The following is a 21,274-nucleotide window of genomic DNA, read 5'->3' on the forward strand; positions in this document are numbered from 1 at the left end:
TCTAGTGTATTTTTCCTTTCAGTTATTGTTTTCCTTATCTCTCTTTGTTCGTTCTTTAATTTTTCCAGGTCATTGTTAAATATTTTTTGTATATTTTTGATCTTTGCATCCATTCTTTTTCCAAGGTCCTGGATCATCTTCACTATCATTATTCTACTTCTTTTTCTGGAAGTTTGCCTATCTCCACTTCATTCAGTTGTTTTTTCTGGGGTTTTATCTTGCTCCTTTATCTGGTACAAAGTCCTCTGCCTTTTCATTTTGTCTACCTTTCTGTGATTGTGGTTTTTGTTCCATAGGCTGCAGGCTTATAGTTCTTCTTGCTACTGTTGTCTGCCCTCTGGTAGATGAGACTAAGAGGCTTGTGCATGCTTCTTAATTGGAGGGACTGGTGGTAGGTAGAGCTGGAGGTTTCTCTGGTGGGTAGAGCTCAGTGAAACTTTAATCCACTTGTCTGCTGTTACATAGGGCCAAGCTCCCTCCCTGCTCATTGTTTTGTCTGAGGCAACCCAGCACTGTAGCCTACAGGCTTTTTAGCAGGGCTAATGGCAGACTCTTGGAGGGCTTATGCCACTGAGTACTTCCCAGAATTTCTACTGCCAGTGTCCTTGTCCCTGCAGTCAGTGACAGCTGACCCTGCCTCTGCAGGGGACCCTCCAAGACTAGCAGGTAGTTCTGGTTCAGTATCCTGTGGAGTCACTGCTCCTTTCCCCTGGGTCTTGGTGTGCTCTTTATGTGTGCCCTCCAACAGTGGAGTCTCTGTTTCTTCCAGTCCTGTGGAAGCCCTGCAATCAAATCCTGTTGGCCTTCAAAGTCTGATTCTCTGGGTATTCCTGCTCCCATTGCCAGAATCCCAGGTTGGGGTTTCCATTAGATGTGGGGCTCAGAACCTTCACTCCAGTGGGTGGACTTCTGTGGTATGATTGTTCTCCAGTTTGTGAGTTGCCAACCCAGAAGTTATAGGATTTAATTTAATTGTGATCGTGTCCTTCCTACTGTCTCACTGCAGCTTCCCCTCTGTCTTTGGATGTGGGGTATCTTTTTTGGTGAGTTCCATTGTCTTACTGTTGATGATTGTTCAGCAGTTCATTGTGATTCCAGTGTTATCGCAAGACGGAGTGAGCACAGGACCTTCTACTCTGCCATCCTGAACAAATCTCTATCCTCATTAGTTTTGAAATTAATCTAAGCATCATACCGCCATGATTTTCTTAATCCTAATAAATTTTCTGTCCACCCCTGTTCAGTTACACATTGGCATGTATTTAGAACTTTATATAATTTGGTGTGTTTCTCAGGGTTCTTTGGGAAATAGTGTCAATAGTATATATAAGTTTGTAGAGAGAAGTTGATTTTAAGGAATTGGCTCATATGATTTCAAGGGCTGGCAGGCCCAAAATCTGTAGGGCAGGCCAGTGAGTGAAGACCTGGAAGGCCAGAAAGTGTTGATTTTGTGGTCTGGAGTCCAAAGACAGACTCAAAACTTAATGAATTACAAACTTGTGAGTAAAATTGAAACACTGATCCTCTCTCTCTTTCTGATCCATCTAGTTATTGGAAACTCTTAGTTTCTTAGTGGATTTATTAGGTAAACAATGAAGGCCACCTCCTGACTGGTGATATTTTGGGGACTCAAAAGGGTAGGAATTCACCTAAATCTGTAAGACAAACTATGTGACAAGCCCTTGGCATGGATTTCCTGGCCCTGAAAATCCTGTTAGAAGTATAGTCTGAGGCTCCTTATGAAAAGTTCCAGCACAAGCAAATTAAAAAGCCAATATGATCAATTAATCAGACAATTTGTGGACAAATTAACCTTGATTTTGTTACATTTGATAAAAATAAGGGTAATTTTAGAGAAGAAGAGATGTTTCAATGGGTGTTAATTGAGGTCCACATTTACTAAGACTCATGTCCCAAATAGTTCCTGGTTGTCACACTATATCATTTTAAATGTTAATTGAGTTATTTAAAAGGATACTCTATGTTAATTTCTGAAGCTTATCTCAACAATCTACCTTGGATGAATATCCCATATAGACAAAACTTAAGCCTAGCACCAAGGGACAAGATTCGACCTGGGGCAAAAGTAACAAGCCTGGCTTCAAGGGATCGATATTTATCTTTCTATTGAAAGATTTACAGTCAAAAGGGACAATGATGGAACATCTGCACACACTGAGGTATGGGGAAGAATTTTTGGCTTATACATGTTTTAACTTAAATGTTACTGGCCAGAGGGGCCTGTTTTGTGGCCTTTCAGGCATGCATTGTATATTTGCTTTGGCCATTGAGGAAAAGAATGCATTTGAAAGTCACAATGGAGTAGCTATGGTTCTGACAACCAAGGTAAATCTAGGTTGCCATTGTGGGCATGATTTCAGGCACTTTCCTGTATTGTCAAGAACTTGAATTATCTGATCAGTGTTAGACACAGGATGCCACAAGCCATCTTCAAAGCAGTGTCATCTGGTAGATGGCAGATGCAATCTTATGACCTCAAGGTTTCCTCTTTTAACTGTTAATTTTTTAGACAATGAGATTCTTTTAGATTAGATGGTAACAGAAAAAAGGAGGCATGTATAATGTCCAATAGCTCCTGATATATATGTGTTGATACCACATTTGAAGTTAAAATGTGCTTAGATAAAAATAGGACTCTGGCTACCTAGCTGCAAGACTCCCCCAAATACCAGGTCCAGATTGGTGTGCAGGCTTATTCTCCTGATTTCCTCAGGGATCATAATCATAATCATACATGTCTAGAATCCAAGACTTTTACCACAAGAATATTTCCAAATTGGTTACCATTCCCCATATCGAGGCAGGACTATGTCCCACTTCAGCAAGAAGTAGCCAGAGTGGTTGTTGCCCCATTCCCTGAAAGATTTGGGAAAGGTTAAAACAGGATTGGGGATTAAAACCCGGTTCCCCTAAATCCAAGTTCCTCTGCTGAGTTTATGATTAACCTCTATGAAATTATGTTATTCCTTTCCTTGTTTGACACCTGTTCTCCTGAAGATTGAAGGGTATTAAAAGAAAAGGGGAATTGTAAATGCATAAGACCCAATGATGTCTTTCCTGGACAGACCCCTCCCCCATAGCCTCTGCTTTAGCTCCTCTCTGAAGTACGTATGTAACAGTACCTGATGCATATTTCCTGAGTTGTTTTACAGATGCTGAAATCCACACCAAATGGAAGATTTAACAAGTTGATGACAATGAGCATGTAGACCCCAGCACTACCGGAGCCTAAAGATTGATGATGTTAACCCCTGTGACAACAGTCTATTACCTCACCTTCAACCAATCACAGAATTTTTTTTATTTATTATTTTTTGGGGGATACACCAAGTTCAATCATCTGTTTTTATACACATATGCCCGTAATCCCTCCATTCCTTGACTGCCCCCCCTCGAGTCACCCCCACACTCCCCACGCCAGTCCTCCAAGGCATCTTCCATCCTCGAGCTGCACTCCCTTTGCCATACAACAACCACCCACTGACCATCCATTTCACAGGTGGTAGTATATATAAGTCTGTGCCACTCTTTCGCCTAGTCTCAGCCTCCCCTTCACCCCCTGCCCCCTCCCAAACCTCGAGTTCTCCAGTCCATTCTCTGCACCTGTGTCCTTGTTCTTGTCACTGAGTTCATCAGCACCATTTTTAGATTCCGAATATGTAAGTTAGCAAACAATATTTGTCCTTCTCTTTCTGGCTTACTTCACTCTGTATGACAGATTGTAGTTCTATCCACCTCATTACATATAGCTCCATCTCATCCCTTTTTATAGCTGAGTAATATTCCATTGTATATATATGCCACATCTTCTGTATCCATTCATTTGTTGATGGGCATTTCGGTTGCTTCCATGTCCTGGCTATTGTAAATAGTGCCGCAATAAACATTATGGTACAAGTTTCTTTTGGGATTATGCTTTTCTTTGGGTATATGTCCAGGAGTGGGATTACTGGATCATATGGTAGTTCTATTTATAGATTTTTAAGGAACCTCCAAATTGTTTTCCATAGTGGCTGTACCAACTTACAGTCACACCAACAGTGCAGGGGAGTTCCCTTTTCTCCACACCCTCTCCAACATTTGTTGTTTCCAGATTTTGTGATGATGGCCATTCTGATGGGTGTGAGGTGACACCTCATTGTGGCTTTGACTTGCATTTCTCTGATGATGAGTGATGTTGAGCATCTTTTCATGTGTTTGTTGGCCATCTGTATGTCTTCTTTGGAGAAATGTCTATTTAGGTCTTCTGCCCATTTGTGGATTGGGTTATTTGCTTTTTTGGTATGAAGCTGCATGAGCTGCTTGTATATTTTGGAGGTTAATCCTTTGTCCGTTGTTTTATAGGTAACTACTTTTTCCCATTCTGAGGGTTGTCTCTTAGTCTTGTTTATGGTTTCTTTAACTGTGCAGAAGCTTCTAAGTTTCATGAGGTCCCATTTGTTTGTTCTTGATTTTATTTCCATGATTCTAGGAGGTGGGTCCAAAAGGATCTTGCTTTGATGGATGTCATAGAATGTTCTGCCTATGTTTTCCTCTAGGAGTTTGATAGTGTCTGGCCTTACATGTAGGTCTTTAATCCATTTGGAGTTTATTTTTGTGTATCGTGTTAGGAAGTGTTCTAATTTCATTCTTTTACATGTAGCTGTCCAATTTTCCCAGCACCACTTATTGAAGAGGCTGTCTTTTTTCCATTGTATACTCGTGCCACCTTTGTCAAAGATAAGGTGCCCATATGTATTTGGGCTTACTTCTGAGTTCTCTATTCTATTCCATTGATCTTCCTTTCTATTTTTGTGTCAGTACCATACTGTCTTGATCACTATGGCCTTGTAGTATAGTTTGAAGCCAGGAAGCCTGATTCCAAAAACTCCATTTCTCCTTCTCAAGATGGCTTTGGCTATTCGGGGTCTTTTGCGTTTCCATACAAATCGTAAGATTTCTTGCTCTAGTTCTGTGAAAAATGCCATTGGTTATTTGATCGGGATTGCATTGAATCTGTAAATTGCTCTGGGTAGTATAGTCATTTTCACGATGTTGATTCTTCCAATCCAGGAACATGGTATGTCCCTCCATCTGTTTGTGTCGTCTTTGATTTCTTTCATCAACGTCCTAAAGTTTTCTGCATACAGATCTTTTGCCTCCTTAGGCAGGTTTATTCCTAGGTATTTTATACTTTCGGTTGCAATGGTGAATGGGAGAGTTTCCTTCATTTCTCTTTCTGCTCTTCCGTTGTTAGTGTATAGGAATGCAAGAGATTTCTGTGCATTAATTTTGTATCCTGCTACTTTACTAAACTCATCCATTAGTGCTAGCAGTTTTCTGGTAGAGTCTTTAGGGTTTTCTATATATAATATCATGTCATCTGTAAAGAGTGAAAATTTTACTTCTTCTTTTCCAATTTGGATTCCTTTGATTTCTTTTTCTTCTCTGATTACTGTGGCTAAAACTTCCAAAACTATGTTGAATAATAGTGGTGAGAGTGGACACCCTTGTCTTGTTCCTATTCTTAGAGGGAATTTTTCCAGTTTTGTCCCATTGAGAATGATGTTGGCTTTTGGTTTCTCATATATGGCTTTTATTATGTTGAGGTAATTTCCTTCTATGCCCATTTTCTGGAGAACTTTTATCATAAATGGATGTTGAACGTTGTCAAAAGCTTTTTCTGCATCTATTGAGATGATCATATGGTTTTTATCCTTCAATTTGTTGATATGATGTATCACGTTGATTGATTTGCGTATATTGAAGAATCCTTGCATCCCAGGGATAAACCCTACTTGATCATGGTGGATGATTTTTTTTAATGTGCTGTTGCAGTCTGTTATCTAGTATTTTGTTGAGGATGTTTGCATCTATATTCATCAGTGATATTGGTCTGTAATTTTCTTTTTTTGTGACATCTTTGCCTGGTTTTGGTATCAGGGTGATGGTGGCCTCGTAGAATGAGTTTGGGAGTGTTCCGCCTTCTGCAATATTTTGAAAGAATTCGAGAAGGATAGGTGTTAGCTCTTCTCGAAATGTTTGATAGAATTCACCCGTGAAGCCATCTGGTCCTGGGCTTTTGTGTGTTGGGAGATTTTTAATCATTGCCTCAATTTCCGTCCTTGTGATTGGTCTGTTCATGGTTTCTATTTCTTCCTGGTTCAGTCTTGGAAGATTGTATTTTTCTAAGAATGTATCCATTTCTTCCAGGTTATCCAATTGATTGGCATACAGTTGCTTGTAGTAGTCTCTCATGATCTTTTGTATTTCTGAGGTGTCCATTGTTTCTTCTCCTTTTTCATTTCTAATTCTGTTGATTTGCATCTTCTGCCTTTTTTTCTTGATGAGTCTGGCTAATGGTTGATCAATTTTGTCAATCTTCTCAAAGAATCAGCTTTTAGTTTTATTTATTTTTGTTATGGTTTCCTTCCTTTCCTTTTCATTTATTTCTGCTCTGATCTTTATGATTTCTTTGCTGCTGCTCACTTTGGGGTTTCTTTGTTCTTCTTTCTCTAGTTGTTTTAGGTGTAAGCTTAGGTTGTTTATTCGATAATTTTCTTGTTTCTTAAGGTAGGACTGTATTGCTATAAAATTCCCTCTTAGAGCTGCTTTTGCTGCGTCCCATAGGTTTTGGGTTGTTGTGTTTTCGTTGTCATTTGTTTCTAGATATTTTTTGATTTCCTCTTTGATTTCTTTAGTGATTCCTTGGTTGTTTAAGAGTGAATTGTTTAGCCTCCATGTGTTTGTATATTTTGTAGTTTTTTTCCTATAATTGATATCTAGTCTCATGGTGTTGTGGTCTGAGAAGATGCTGGATATGAAATAAATTTTCTTGAATTTGCTGAGGTTTGATTTGTGACCCAAGATGTGATCTATCCTGGAAAATGTTCCATGTGCACTTGAGAAGAAAGTGTATTCTGTCATTTTTGGATGGAATGTCAAATAAATAGCAGTTAAGTCGAGATGGTCTTATGTGTCATTTAAAGCTTGTGTGTCTTTATTGATTTTCTGTTTGGATGATCTGTCCATTGATGTAAGTCAGGTGTTCAAGTCTCCCACTATTATTGTGTTTCTGTCGATGTCCCCTTTTATAGCTGTTAGCATTTGCCTTATGTATTGAGGTGCTCCTATATTGGGGGCATAGATATTTACTATTGTGATATATTCTTCTTGAATGGATCTCTTGATCATTATGGAGTGTTCTTCCTTGTCTCTTTTAATAGTCTTTACTTTCAAGTCTAATTTGTCTGCTCTGAGTATTGCTACTGCAGCTTTCTTTTGACTTCCATTTGCATGGAATATCTTTTTCCATCCCTTTCCTTTCAGTCTATATGTATCCCTTGGTCTGAAGTGGGTTTCTTGTAGGCAGCATATAGAAGGGTCTTGTTTTTGTATGCATTCAGCCAGTCTGTGTCTTTTGGTTGGAGCATTTAATCCATTTACATTTCAAGTGATTATTGACATGTGTGTTCCAATTCCCCTTTTCTTAATTGTCTTGGGTTTGCATTTGTAGGTGTTTTCCTTTTCTTGTGTTTCCTATTTAGAGAAGTCCCTTTAGCACTTGTTGTAAGGCTGGTTTGGTGGTGCTGAATTCTCTTAACTTTTGCTTGTCTGGAAAGCTTTTGATTTCTCCCTCAAATCTGAATGAGATTCTTGCTGGGTAGAGTATTCTTGGCTGTAGGTTTCTCTCTTTCAGGACTTTCAGTATATCCTGCCATTCCCTTCTGGCCTGCAGAGTTTCTGTAGAAAGGTCAGCTGTTATCCTGATGGGTTTTCCCTTATATGTTTTTTGTTGCTTTTCTCTTGCTGCTTTTCATATTTTTTCTTTGTGTTTAATTGTCGTTAGTTTGATTACTATGTGCCTTGGTGTATTTCTCCTTGGGTTTATTCTGTATGGGATTCTCTGTGCTTCTTGGACTTGGTGAATTATTTCCTTTCCCATGTTGGGGAAGTTTTCCACTAGAACCTCTTCAAATATTTTCTCAGACCCTTTCTTGTTTTCTTCTTCTTCTGGGATGCCTATAATTCAAATGTTGGTACACTTAATATTATCACTGAGGTCCCTGAGACTGTCTTCTAGTCTTTTTATTCTTTTTTATTTTCCTGCTCTGTGGCATTTATTTCCCCCATTCTATCTTCCAACTCATTTATTCGTTCTTCTGCCTCAGTCATTCTGCTGGTTATAGCATCTAGAGTATTTTTAATTTCAGTGATTTTGTTATCCATTGCTGTTTGTTTTTCTGAGTTCTTATGAACTTTTTCTTGTACTTTCTCTATTTTGTTATCGGGATTTTGTATCATTTTTACTATCATTATTCTGAATTCTTTTCCAGGCATTTTTCCTATTTCCTCCTCATTTATTTGGTCTTGTGGGTTTTTTTCCTGCTCCTTTGCCTGCATGGGGTTTCTTTGTTTCCTCATGGTTGTCCAAACTTCTGGTGTTGCTTGTCTTGGCGATAGAGGTGTTTATAGAAGACTTTTCAATACCCTGACTAATGTCCTGATATTGGATTAAGCAAATATTAAGTCTAGGAAACACATGCATGTATAAGACACACAATTACTGAATCCACTAGGACATAAGGCTCTAGAAAGACCTGACAGAACCCCAGTGTGCTATCAGATATTCAAAGAAAAACCCAACAGAAATTGACAACTGAAACAGTACCAATTAGAGACAAAAGCAAAAAAAAAAACAAACTAGCAAATAACACCTTACACATACAAACATTAATCCAGGGAGATTTTGTAAGCTAGGATCAAATATAGAGAAGAGCCAGAGTACCACCAGAGAGAATGGAGATTCTCAGAATGTAATTAAACAGCTGTACTAAAAACTAAGATAAAGACAAAAACCTAATATTAAATACCAAGGCAGTGCATCATCTGGAGAGTAGAGCAAGGAGTCTGAGCAGACCGATAGTGTTGCTTATAAGTGTGTTAAGATAAAATAAACTTAAAATGGCTGGAAGGAAGGGGAACAGAAGAGCGTAATGTAGTTGGAAATATGCAAATAAAAAGAAAGGAATAGAAATGTATAAAAGATAGGGATGAAAGGAAAGAATGAGAGGTATATTGTCCGTACTACCAAAAACTTAGCTAGATATAGAAGTATATAAAAAGGTAAAAAAAAAAATAATAATAATAATAAAATAAAATAAAATAAAAATATCATTAAAATTATGTTATAAAACTTGTAGATCCCTTAGGGCTAAGATCATATTTAATAAAGAAAAAAAAAAAAAAAGAGAGAGAGAAAAAGAAAAAAAAATCCAGAACTGATCCCAGAATGGACCAGTTCAATAGGAATTGATACTAATATTTCTGTTTCCTTAGTGTCTCAGCTGTAAGTGTCCTTCTCCTTGCCTTGGGTTTTTTTGCATTATTCTGTGACCAGCAGAGGTTCCTTTATTGTTCCTCTGTAAGCATTGGTGTGTGGGGAGGGAGAGGGTACAATAGTGGCTCCTTCTCCTGGGAGTGAGTGAGCAGTGGCTCACTGTTGTTTTAGTTGGGCTTGGAGGTGCCTGTTGCAGAGGGATGCCCATGGCTCAGGCTTAAATAGAAAGTCTCAGAGTTGAGCCTCTCTTGGGTTTTTGTTTTTGTTTTTGGTGTTGTTGTTTTTCTTGGCAGCCTGCTACCAGCGTTCCAAGGGGTTTTAATCTAGCCCCGCCTGAGGGCCTGAGGGTGCTTGTCATCCCTGAGCACCTTAGGTGGCCCACAGGGCGTCTCTCCACTGCCTGTTGTAGAGGCACCGAAAGAGAGAGAGAGGCTATGTGCATGGCTCATCCCCCCGCCTGTGAGCCTGAAGCCTCCAGCCTCCATTATGGCTGGGCAGCTCTCAGGGGCAGGCACTCCTCACTGTGGACCTCTTCCCTCCTGTCCTCTCGGTCTGCACCTTACTGACAACAATGTTTCTCACCCTGAACCAGCTCTCCAGTTCCCATGCCACTGCTCCCGGACCCTCTGTTCAGCTGTGGATTGACATCTCGGTCCGGGAAAGCTAAGCTGCTCTGCGGACCCTCCGTATGTTTCTCACTCCCTCCTTTCTGCCACAGCTCCGCTGCTTCACTCTCTTTGAGCCATCATAGATGCCTCCCTACTGGTTATGTTGGGCTCCTTGCAGTCCTTTCTGGTGTCAGACGCTGTCTGCTGGTGTTCAGCTGGTTCTCTGTGGGAATTATTGTGTCCTTCGGTCCGTTCCCAATACATATGATCATTGCAGGCCTTGTATCGAATATGCTGCCCTTCACAATCGCAATCACAGTATCTTGAGCAAGCTAATCACATACCATGGGAAACCCATCCCTCACCTGAACTTTACAAATTTTTTCTGAAACTCTTCAGGGAGTTCTGATTTGTTCAGCACTAGCTGTCCTGCACACTTTGCTTGGTGCCCTGCCATAAATGCTACATTTTCCTTCACCACAACCTGGTGTCAGGTAGATTGGTCCTACTGAACGCAGACAAGCAGACCAAAGTTTGGTTCAGAAATACTCACACATCACGGTTCTTACCTTGTTCTTTGCGCCCTATATTTTTATATATCTGCAATCCACAGCTACTTTTCCTAAAGACAAAGCCATTGCAGTATTCCATACTCTTGTTACTCTCAGGTGGAACCCTGTTATCTACACAGTAAATAATGCAGAAGTCAATAATGTCATTATAATCTTATTGAACAGAAATGCCACTTCAGTTAAGAAATGACTCAATATGAAGATTTTATTTCTATTATCATCTTTATATTTTTATATTTTTTACTATAAAGCCCTTCCCATGCCTCTCACCTGACAGTAAGAGCACCTCTGCAAAGTAGGTATTATTATGATTATTCCAATGTCACAGATGAAGAATAATGAAGTTCAAAAAATAATAAAAAAAATAGTTAACAAAATTAAAAATAAATAATCCACCCAGTATCAGAGACAGAGTAATATTCAAATCTGCTTTCTTCAAAGTTCAGATTTGATACTCTTTCAACCATTTCAAATGATATCAGAACAAAAGGCAGCATTTTACCAGAACCTCACCTGTTTTGTAGTAATTGAAATTTTTTTTCTTTCTGATTACAGAATTGTATAAGGTGCCTATATATAGAAGCGGTTTGGTACTCAGAAAGCTGTATGGCCTACTGGTATCTAGGATGGTGCAGAATATAAAATAGAAAGAAGATCCTTAACAACACTCTCTTGGCACATACATGATACACCTAATATTTAAAATTATATTGGATTTCTTTTCCTGTTGGTAAAAAGTTGTCAGTTATTACAAAATTGTTTGTACTATATTGAAACCTATGAGAAAGTTTTGAAGTGTTCTCAAATAATCACAAGAACATTATAAAATTAAAATTGAGTGTTCTTATTTTAGAGAAAAAAAGTATGATAATCAAATAATGAAATTAGAACACTTCCTAACACCATATACAAAAATAAACTCCAAATGGATTAAAGACCTACATGTAAGGCCAGACACTATCAAACTCCTAGAGAAAAACATAGGCAGAACACTCTATGACATCCATCAAAGCAAGATCCTTTTGGACCCACCTCCTAGAATCATGGAAATAAAATCAAGAATAAACAAATGGGACCTCATGAAACTTAAAAGCTTCTGCACAGTGAAAGAAACCATAAACAAGACTAAAAGGCAACCCTCAGAATGGGAAAAAATAATTGCCTATGAAACAATGGACAAAGGATTAACCTCCAAAATATACAAGCAACTCATGAAGCTTGATACCAAAAAAGCAAATAACCCAATCCACAAATGGGCAGAAGACCTAAATAGACATTTCTCCAAAGAAGACATACAGATGGCCAACAAACACATGAAAAGATGCTCAACATCACTCATCATCAGAGAAATGCAAGTCAAAGCCACAATGAGGTATCACCTCACACCCATCAGAATGGCCATCATCACAAAATCTGGAAACAACAAATGTTGGAGAGGGTGTGGAGAAAAGGGAACTCCCCTGCACTGTTGGTGTGACTGTAAGTTGGTACAGCCACTATGGAAAACAATTTGGAGGTTCCTTAATAAAACTACAAATAGAACTTCCATATGATCCAGTAATCCCACTCCTGGGCATATACCCAAAGAAAAGCATAATCCCAAAAGAAACTTGTACCATAATGTTTATTGCAGCACTTTTTAGAATAGCCAGGACATGGAAGCAACCGAAATGCCCATCAACAAATGAATGGATACAGAAGATGTGGCATATATATGCAATGGAATATTACTCAGCTATAAAAAGGGATGAGATGGAGCTATATGTAATGAGGTGGATAGAACTACAATCTGTCATACAGAGTGAAGTAAGCCAGAAAGAGAAGGACAAATATTGTATGCTAACTCACATATACGGAATCTAAAAATGGTACTGATGAACTCAGTGACAGGAACAAGGACGCAGATACAGAGAATGGACTGGAGATCTCGAGGTATTGGGGGGGGGCGTGGGGTGAAGGGGAAACTGAGACAAAGTGAGAGAGTAGCACAGACATATATATACTACCAACTGTAAAATAGATAGTCAGTGGGAAGTTGTTGTATAACAAAGGGAGTCCAACTCGAGGAAGGACGATGAGTTAGAGGACTGGGGCGGGGAGGGTGGGGGGGACTCGAGGGGGGGGAGTCAAGGAAGGGAGGGAATACAGGGATATGTGTATAAAAACAGATGATTGAACTTGGTGTACCCCCCAAAAAATAATAAAAAAAAATAGTAGCTTAAAAAAAAAAAAAAAAAGAGGTGAAATAATTAGATCATAGATAATCTAAGTAAACTTTGGGCTGAAATACTTTTACTCCACAACTAATGTTCTTTATATTATACAGAATTCCTTCAGCTGGCATTTAATTATATTTTGGTATATGAAATATTTTTGATTACATGCCATAGGAAGTGACAATTTATTAGATCAACAATTATTTATAGCAACTAAATACAGGTATTCTACAAAAGCACATAGAAAAATATACCTTTAAAGCAATATCAATATTAGAAAGTTGACTTAACACCTAGTTTCTTCAATCTAGAATCCTCTTTGAAAAATTCTTTAGATCATTTATAAGGGATATATAAAAGCAAAACTATAATCATTACTTCATGATTGACCAAAGAAAGTGTTTTTCAGCTAAACAACTTCCCTAACTTGTAAGGATTTCTTGTGAATTTATTATGGATCTTTTCATAAATTAAGTCTACCACCAAAATACAAATGTGTGTATATGCCATAGATGTGTTTCTCATTTTCTTTTTTGACAGAAATGCCCAGTCTCCAATTTCAAGGTTAGCACATGTTTTATTGAAGAAATCAATGGACTGTTTGATGTAACAATACTTAGCAAATATATTATTGTTACAAAAACATGATGGAGAGTAAGAAATCTAGCTTCAGGATCATAAGACATGAATTTTATACAGCACTATGCCATATCTTCTGTAACCTTATACAGCTTTCCCTATTTCTATAAGTAGTTGACTTAGGTAAATTGGAAGAATTTTCCAAGTTCTGTGATTTTGCACAAGCCAGTATGTTTATTGCTATATATATTGTTTTATTTGCTTCTACATCATATAGAAGTAAAATTGGAAAACTTATGAGTCCACAGCCACCTTCCCAAACTTTTCCATTCTTGGTAAACTCTTAGGAAATGTCCTCCTGGGGTGAAAATGCCTTTGCATTGGACTAATACAACATGAGCTCTTCCTTGAGTTCTTTGTTACTTTGAGAACGTTTTTCTCTACCTTTAGAAATGCATGAAGCTGCCCACAAGAACAATTTGACAGGTACCTGTTTTTTTTGTTTTTTTTTTTTTTTTAATTAGTCCCTGAAACTTTCAAAGATCAAACCATATCTCAGGTAGTTCTCGATCAACTATGATAAGATCCATATATTATTTTTTCTGTTTTTATTGTGGTTTACCTTTCAAGTTGAAGAATCTATGTGGCTGTCTCTCCAGAGTTTTAAACCACTCTGTCCTTGTTGTATTCTGGAAGCAGTCTTTGCAGGTATAGCTCCAGCAACTCCTATTTGAAAAATAATTTTCACAAACAGCCTTCACAGATTTAGACCTAACTCTACTCTATTTCCACTCCATGCTACTCTTGGACTTGGGGAGCCAGAATAGGCAGGTGTAGAGTTTCTAAAGCAATCTCTCTACTCAGCACTGTTAACTATTTAAGTAGAGGATAGATGACAATTCAATGGGCCATTGTGAATGAATTTCAATCTTTTGTGAGGTTGGGAATGATGACTTTGTCAGTACATGCTAATTCTCTGATCTGACTCTGGCTTTCATTCTGGAGTTGAAAGGAGAGTTCAAGAGATTTTTACCATGACACTTCAGCAAAATCCATATTCCTTATAGTTCTTTAGATGGTTTCAAGTCCTCATTCAGACTGTCTTTGGCATCTTCCATCGCAAAAGTTGTTACTGCACTATAACAATTGAAGTGTCTATTGAGATTGGTTTACTCACATGGTTTCAGTTTTCTTAAACTCTTTTCCTTCTTGTCACAGGCTGCTCACAGTGACCACATTCTTTGGAGCCAGAGTTACATACATGTTATTTTTCTTCTTATTAATGCAAGCATATTTGAACATGGTGAGTAAATGTAGTTCTAAACAGGAATATATCTGAATTGAATTGAATTACATTGATTTACAATATAATTTCAAGCATCAAATTTATTTTCTTTAATAGATAATTGTTGCAGGCCTCACATTTGGCAGGGTATATGTGTCATGAGACTTAGATTGTAAAACAGTGATTTACAGTAAATTAGTAAGGAATATATCCTGGCCCAGGATTTAGTGGCCTTGCTATTTATTTTACTTGGAAATTGGCTTTATAATCCATTGTCTTATATTTCCATTGTTCTTAATTGTGGCTTTTGATGCTATTTTTTCTATGTGATATGGATATTGACATTAAATTTGAATGACTAAAATAAAAGCATGCACCACCTCTGAACATAATTGAGGATAGGATTATTTTCATCATTATGATAATCTAATTCCAGAACTGACCATAGATGCACCCACTTTGAAAAAGTACTGTGAACTTTATCTGATGTGAAGTGACAATATTATGACAGGGTTCATATTATCACTTAATATACATCTGAAAACCATATTTAAAAGTTATGATTTGCATGAATCATAGATCCATTAAAATACAAAATATTATGATGAAAAAAAATTAAATCAGGTAGTTATCCACCTAAATGATTAATTTATATAATTGTCAATATTCAGGCTCCATATTAAGCCCATTTGTTATCAAATACAAAAATTCATAAATAGTTAACTTATTTTTTCTCTTGTCATAGTGTTTTATCTTCATATAGATCTAAGGAGGAGATCAAACTTAAAGATGAGTGCTATAAAAATTATCCTCTGAAGTTCAGTTAAGTTATATGATATAATTGGTTGTTGGCAAGATTTGCTAAGGATGGTGAAATACTCCTGGGGTCCAATTAGCCACAGCTAAGACTTCACAGTATTTGCCTACAAACAGGATATGTGGTAGCACTTTAAGGTTCAAGAGAAAGGCCTTATGTGTGAACATAAGTGTTTGACTCATTTGAGTGGATGTCAAGGGGTGCAACTGCTGGATCATAACGTGTGTGTAGTTTTGTGGGGAGCTGCCAGGCTGTCTTCCAGAGTGGCTGTGGTGTTCTGCTTTCCCACTAGCACTGACTGAAGAGTTTCTGTTTTTCCACATCTTTGTCAGCATTTGGTGTTCTCAGTGTTAATGGATTTGAGCTGTTTTCTTAGGTGTGTAGTGGTATCTTCTTTAAGATTGCAGTTTCCTGTTGACATAAGATGTTGAGCATATTTTCATATCTTTATTTACCATCTGTGTGTCTTCTTTGGTGAGTGGTCTGCTCAGTCTTTTGCCAATTTTTCAATTAACTTTTTTTGATTTCTTATTGTTGGGTTTTAGAGTTCTTTGTGTATTTTGGATAACAGTCCTTTGTCAGATATACCTTTGCAGACTTTTTTTTACCCACTCTGTGACTTGTCTTCTCATGCTCTTGACAGTTTCTTTCTCAGAGCAGAACTTTAAATTTTAATGAGGTGCAGTTTATAAATTATTTCTTTCATGGATTGTGCCTTTGGTATTATATCTAAAAGGTTATCTCCATACCCAAGGTCATCTAGATTTTCCCTTCCAGGAGTTTTATAACTTTGTATTTTGCATTTAAGTCTGTGACCACTTTTGAGCTGGTTTTTGTGAAGGGTGTAATGTCTGTGTCTGGATTCATTCATGTTGAGATCCAGTTGTTCCAGCACCATTTGTTGAAAAGACTTAGAAGGGATATTTTTCTTTTAATTTTTGGAACAAGATGGTGTCTCTTAAAAAAGCAAAGGATATACTTTTAAATGATCTTTCATTTAATGATTCAGGATAAAAATATACTCTACCATAATCAAATAAGGAACTAACATCAATAGCAGGCATTAAAGCAATTATCTGTTAAAAATAAAAAACAAAAAAGCCTTATGCAAAGGTACCATTTATAAATCAACAAAGACACTTATTGTAGCTGAGTTAGTTGACATCCTTAATGGTAAAACTTTGCTTCTTTCTTTGTGGACTAACAGCTGCCTGGGGCTCTGGCCATGGACCTATGTCATATATGTTCATAGGTGATTTTTTTTTCCCAGCAAATCACTAATCAGAGACTCTCAGGTTCAAACGGATCTTGCAAATCATATAATCACCCCTTCTCCTCACCAATCTGAGATTAAAGCACTTCTTTAGCATATAAAACATCAAGAAAGGTAGACTCAACTACAATACTACCAATTTAGAAAAAATATTTTGTTTTTTATTGATATCTATAAGGAAATTAGAATAATAACATAATTACGTATAATTAAATGACGATAATTACATATTTCAAATTTGAATCCAAAAATTTCCCCAAATAATGATTCAACCTATGAATTTTCCTATAATGTTGCACAATTTTTTAAAACACCTGTGTTAAAATTACACATTAATCAAAGAGATGCACTATATTTTTATTATTCATCTTTTTTAAATAAATTTATTTACTTGTTTATTTATTGGCTGTGTTGGGTCTTTGTTACTGCACATGGGCTTTGCCTAGTTGTAGAGAGTGGGGGCTACTCTTCATTGTGGTACATGGGCTCCTCATTGCAGTGGCTTCTCTTGTCACAGAACATGGGCTCTAGGAGCATGGGCTTCAGCAGTTGCAGCAGATGGGCTCAAAAGTTGTGGCTCACAGGCTCTAAAGCACAGGCTCAATAGTTGCGGTGCATGGGCTTAGTTGCTCTATGGCATGTGGGTTGTCCCTGGAGCAGGGATTGAACCCATGTACCCTGCATTGGCAGGTGGATTCTTAACCACTGCACCACCAGGGAAGTCCTATCCATTTCTTTAATGTTGAACAATGCATGTAGTTTCTAAGTTTTCCACAGCTCTTAATAATTATGTTGAACACACATGTAAATAATGATTTTTCTCCTTTAAATATATTTGCCTATAAGGTTTATTCCTAGAAAGATTTTTGCGGAACTAAAGAAAAGGGAAACAGTGGTTTTTATTTCTTCATAGTTATTCCTAAATTATTTTTGTTAATTTTGTCTAATTTTTACTTCCTGTACACTACACCCTTTTCTGATCTGTTGGGCGGTCCCACCTCAGAATAAGGGAATGCAATGGAGCAGCTGCATTGTGTTTCCACCTAAGTATAAAACTTTCATATTGGATCATTAAAAAATAAAGATCTTTATCTACTTATCTTTGAAAGCAAAATATATTTTTGTGGAATACATTTTATTATATTAGGTCTTTTCTTTTCTTTGGGAAATTTATGTCCCTCATATTTCTCATTCTATTAGTAATGCAGTATCCAGGAACCAGCAATGATGGATGATCGATGTTATGGGGATATGGGAGAAGAAGGCATGAGAATACATGTAGCAGAAACATAAAGGAGTGGGAAGGTCATTGCTATCATGGATAGATGAGCTGCTGCTCTTTGGTAATAAAATTTTAGGCATTAAAGGCATTTAACAGGGACACTTTTAATGACTTTATGTGAACACACACACACATTCATATACATAGTAAGTGTCAAGTAAATATATGTTAAATGAGTGAACTTGTAGTAGATACTTCTATTAATAGGTTTTATATGTGTTTCTGTTAGTTGGTATTTATATGTTTATCTGTATAGTACACTACCTATCTCTGTGGCTTATCTATTAAACTATTTCTTTCTGTTCTCTATATTATTTCTTTTTTTAGAACACTGAAAATAAGGATTTCCTTTGTTTAACAGATCCTACTGTACTGAATAACTATGCAACAGGGTTTTTTGTTTGTTTGTTGTTTGTTTGTTTGTTTGTTTTAACCAAGTCAGCTGAAGCTGTAAATTTATTGAAGATGGCTATGTAAAATTGTATGTGAGGCATAATTTTGTAAAATAAAAAAAGATCACTTAAAGACACTATAATTTTATTGACTTTAGTATGACCTAGTAACATACTCTTTCCTAAAGGTAATTATTAGTTTCATACTTACCACATAATGTGTGCCAGAAAGAATTAACCTGCAATGAAGCTTGCTTTCAAATGTTTATTTATGTTTCTCATAAATTGTAATGATAAACAGAGCTGGAGGATGAGAGCACTTGAATTTCTGCTAAGTCTATGGTCTGAGGAAGCAGTCTTAATCTTACCTGTGGAGACTGGCAATTCAGCAAGCATTTACTCATCACCTAATAGGCTTCAGGTACTGCTGACATTACATCAGGCAGTGTGGTAAGTGCAATGAGGAAACAAACCTGAATGGCTTATGTATTCTGGTAGGTACCAGAGAGCATGTGTCACCGAGTACCTACATTTTCCTAAACTGACTGCTTAGACAGATATTTATTAACTTTGTTTTCCTTACCACAGTTAGAGCTAAGGGTTCAAATGTAAATTCTCATGGTAGAGAGAATAACTGTTACCATTGTGAGGGCACTCTCAGCTTACAATACATCTGAGAATTACATTTGTAACCTGACAAACACAGACGTTGGCTTGGAAGCATGTGACATTTAGATGACCTAGCAGAGTCAAATGCAGTAGGAATAAGAAAGGGAATTTAGATCTCATGTTATAGCACAGTTTTCTCAGTAAAATACACATCAAATATTGCCATATAGATACTTTACAGGTGGCAAGTACTAGATGTCTTTAAAGATTAAAAAGCCACCATGGAAGAAGTAAGAAAGAAGTGAAAAAATACTAGGGCAAGAATGCCAAAGACATACTCCACCATTACAGTGACTGCTCTATTTTTGTTCTATGAAATTCAGACCACAATCCCTTCATGATGAACAGGTGTCATTCTTTATTCCTCTGTAGGAAATTCAGGCCCCAGGAAGCTGTTACTTGCTGACTAGATCTCCTCAGGCCTCCCAACAATGTGACTGAATTTGTTCTCTTGGGACTAACACAGAATTCACACTTGCAGAAACTACTCTTTGTTATATTTCTGTTAATTTTCCTATACACTGTGCTGGCCAATCTGCTCATTGTCATTACCATCTCCCTCAGCCCCACACTTTCTGCTCCCATGTACTTCTTTCTCACTTATTTGGCCTTCATAGATGCCTCCTTCACCTCTGTCACCACCCCCAAAATTACAATTGACCTGCTGTACCAGAGGAGAACCATCTCCTGGCATGGCTGCCTGACTCAGCTCTTTTTGGTACACTTCCTGGGAGGATCAGAGGTCATCCTTCTCATTGTCATGGCCTATGACCCGTATGTGGCCATTTGCAAGCCTCTGCACTACACGACCATCATGCGACGGGGGCTCTGCCAGCTCCTGGTGGTGGTGGCCTGGATCAGGGGAATACTGCATGCCACTGTGCAGATTCTTTTCATGGTCAACTTGACCTTCTGTGGTCCCAATGTCATTGACCATTTCATGTGTGATTTCTTCTCACTGTTGGAACTTGCCTGCAGTGATACCTATGAGATTGGTATGGTGGTGGCAGCCAACAGTGGGGCCATGTGCTTGCTCATTTTTTTCATGCTACTCATCTCCTACATAGTCATCCTGAGCTCCCTGAAATCCCATGGCTCTGAAGGATGACACAAAGCCCTCTCTACATGTGGCGCCCATTTTACAGTAGTGGTGCTCTATTTTGTCCCTTGTATATTCAGCTACACACGTCCTGTGACCACTTATCCTGCAGACAAGTTGGTGACAGTGTTCTTTGCAATCCTCACTCCCATGTTAAATCCTGTCATTTACACAGTGAGAAACACAGAGGTGAAAAATGCTATGAGGGCTTTGATGAACAGGAGAGTAAGTTAGGGTGTTCATGGTGCCAAGAAAGGGATGATTTATATACATAAGGAGGATTATGCCTGTTGAAATTTGTGAAAGAAAATTAAGAAATTTTGTGGATCACCGAGAGATTTAAAAAAGACCTAGAAACTAACATTTGTTGAATATTTAATAATGACTAGGCATTTAGTAGTTATTTTGATAACGTACTTTACCATGGTTTCAGTGTTCATGTTCATAGAAACAACATTTATAAACCCCTACTTTGATGACTATAGAGTATGTTTTTCTCCAGAGTCTTACTGCTATTTTACAAACTTCTTCATATATGTTACATGGAAGCAATTTGCTTTTCCATAGGATTTTGATGTCAGAACTTTTTGTATTTTTCCCTCAGGCTGTGGTATAGCCATTAAGAGATGTAAATTCTTAGATAGATACATGAGCAAGGGACAGATGGGAAGTAAAAGAATCCTTGCTGAATTTCTTGTTCTGCAATATGAATTTACCAAAATCAAATAGAGAATCACCACAAAAGGAGGAAAGAATAATTCACAATCTATGTTTAATTCTATTTGTGGCACAAAAATTAATCCAAAAATTTTCAAATTACTCTTAATTTAATTGTATTTGTTTTCATATCCTTATGGCTCACAGTCTTTCTTGAATGTAATGTTTTCTTTTTCCATATCATGATTTGAGGAGCCATTTGAAGCAAGAAAGTTTAACACTTTTGTCAAATTTCAACCAAAAATCATATGGTTAAGTTCCAAAGCTGTTGCTATTTAGGTCTGTTATATATATTTATATTACATGAACACTTTATTATCTATCATGCATATTCACTTCAGTTAATCTATCCACATAATAACCTGGTGGTTCCATTATCATTTATCCCCATTTTTAACAAAATAAAATTGAAACCAAGTGAGTTT

At 37.3% G+C, this 21,274-nt stretch overlaps 1 pseudogene; it reads left to right on the forward strand.

The window, feature by feature from the left end:
* Positions 1-542: 542 nt before the first annotated feature.
* LOC130848593 (olfactory receptor 140-like) lies at positions 543-20,366 on the forward strand (annotated as a pseudogene).
* Positions 20,367-21,274: the final 908 nt, after the last annotated feature.

Source organism: Hippopotamus amphibius, chromosome 3 (genome assembly GCF_030028045.1).
Source record: "Hippopotamus amphibius kiboko isolate mHipAmp2 chromosome 3, mHipAmp2.hap2, whole genome shotgun sequence".
NCBI classification, from domain to species: domain Eukaryota; kingdom Metazoa; phylum Chordata; class Mammalia; order Artiodactyla; family Hippopotamidae; genus Hippopotamus; species Hippopotamus amphibius.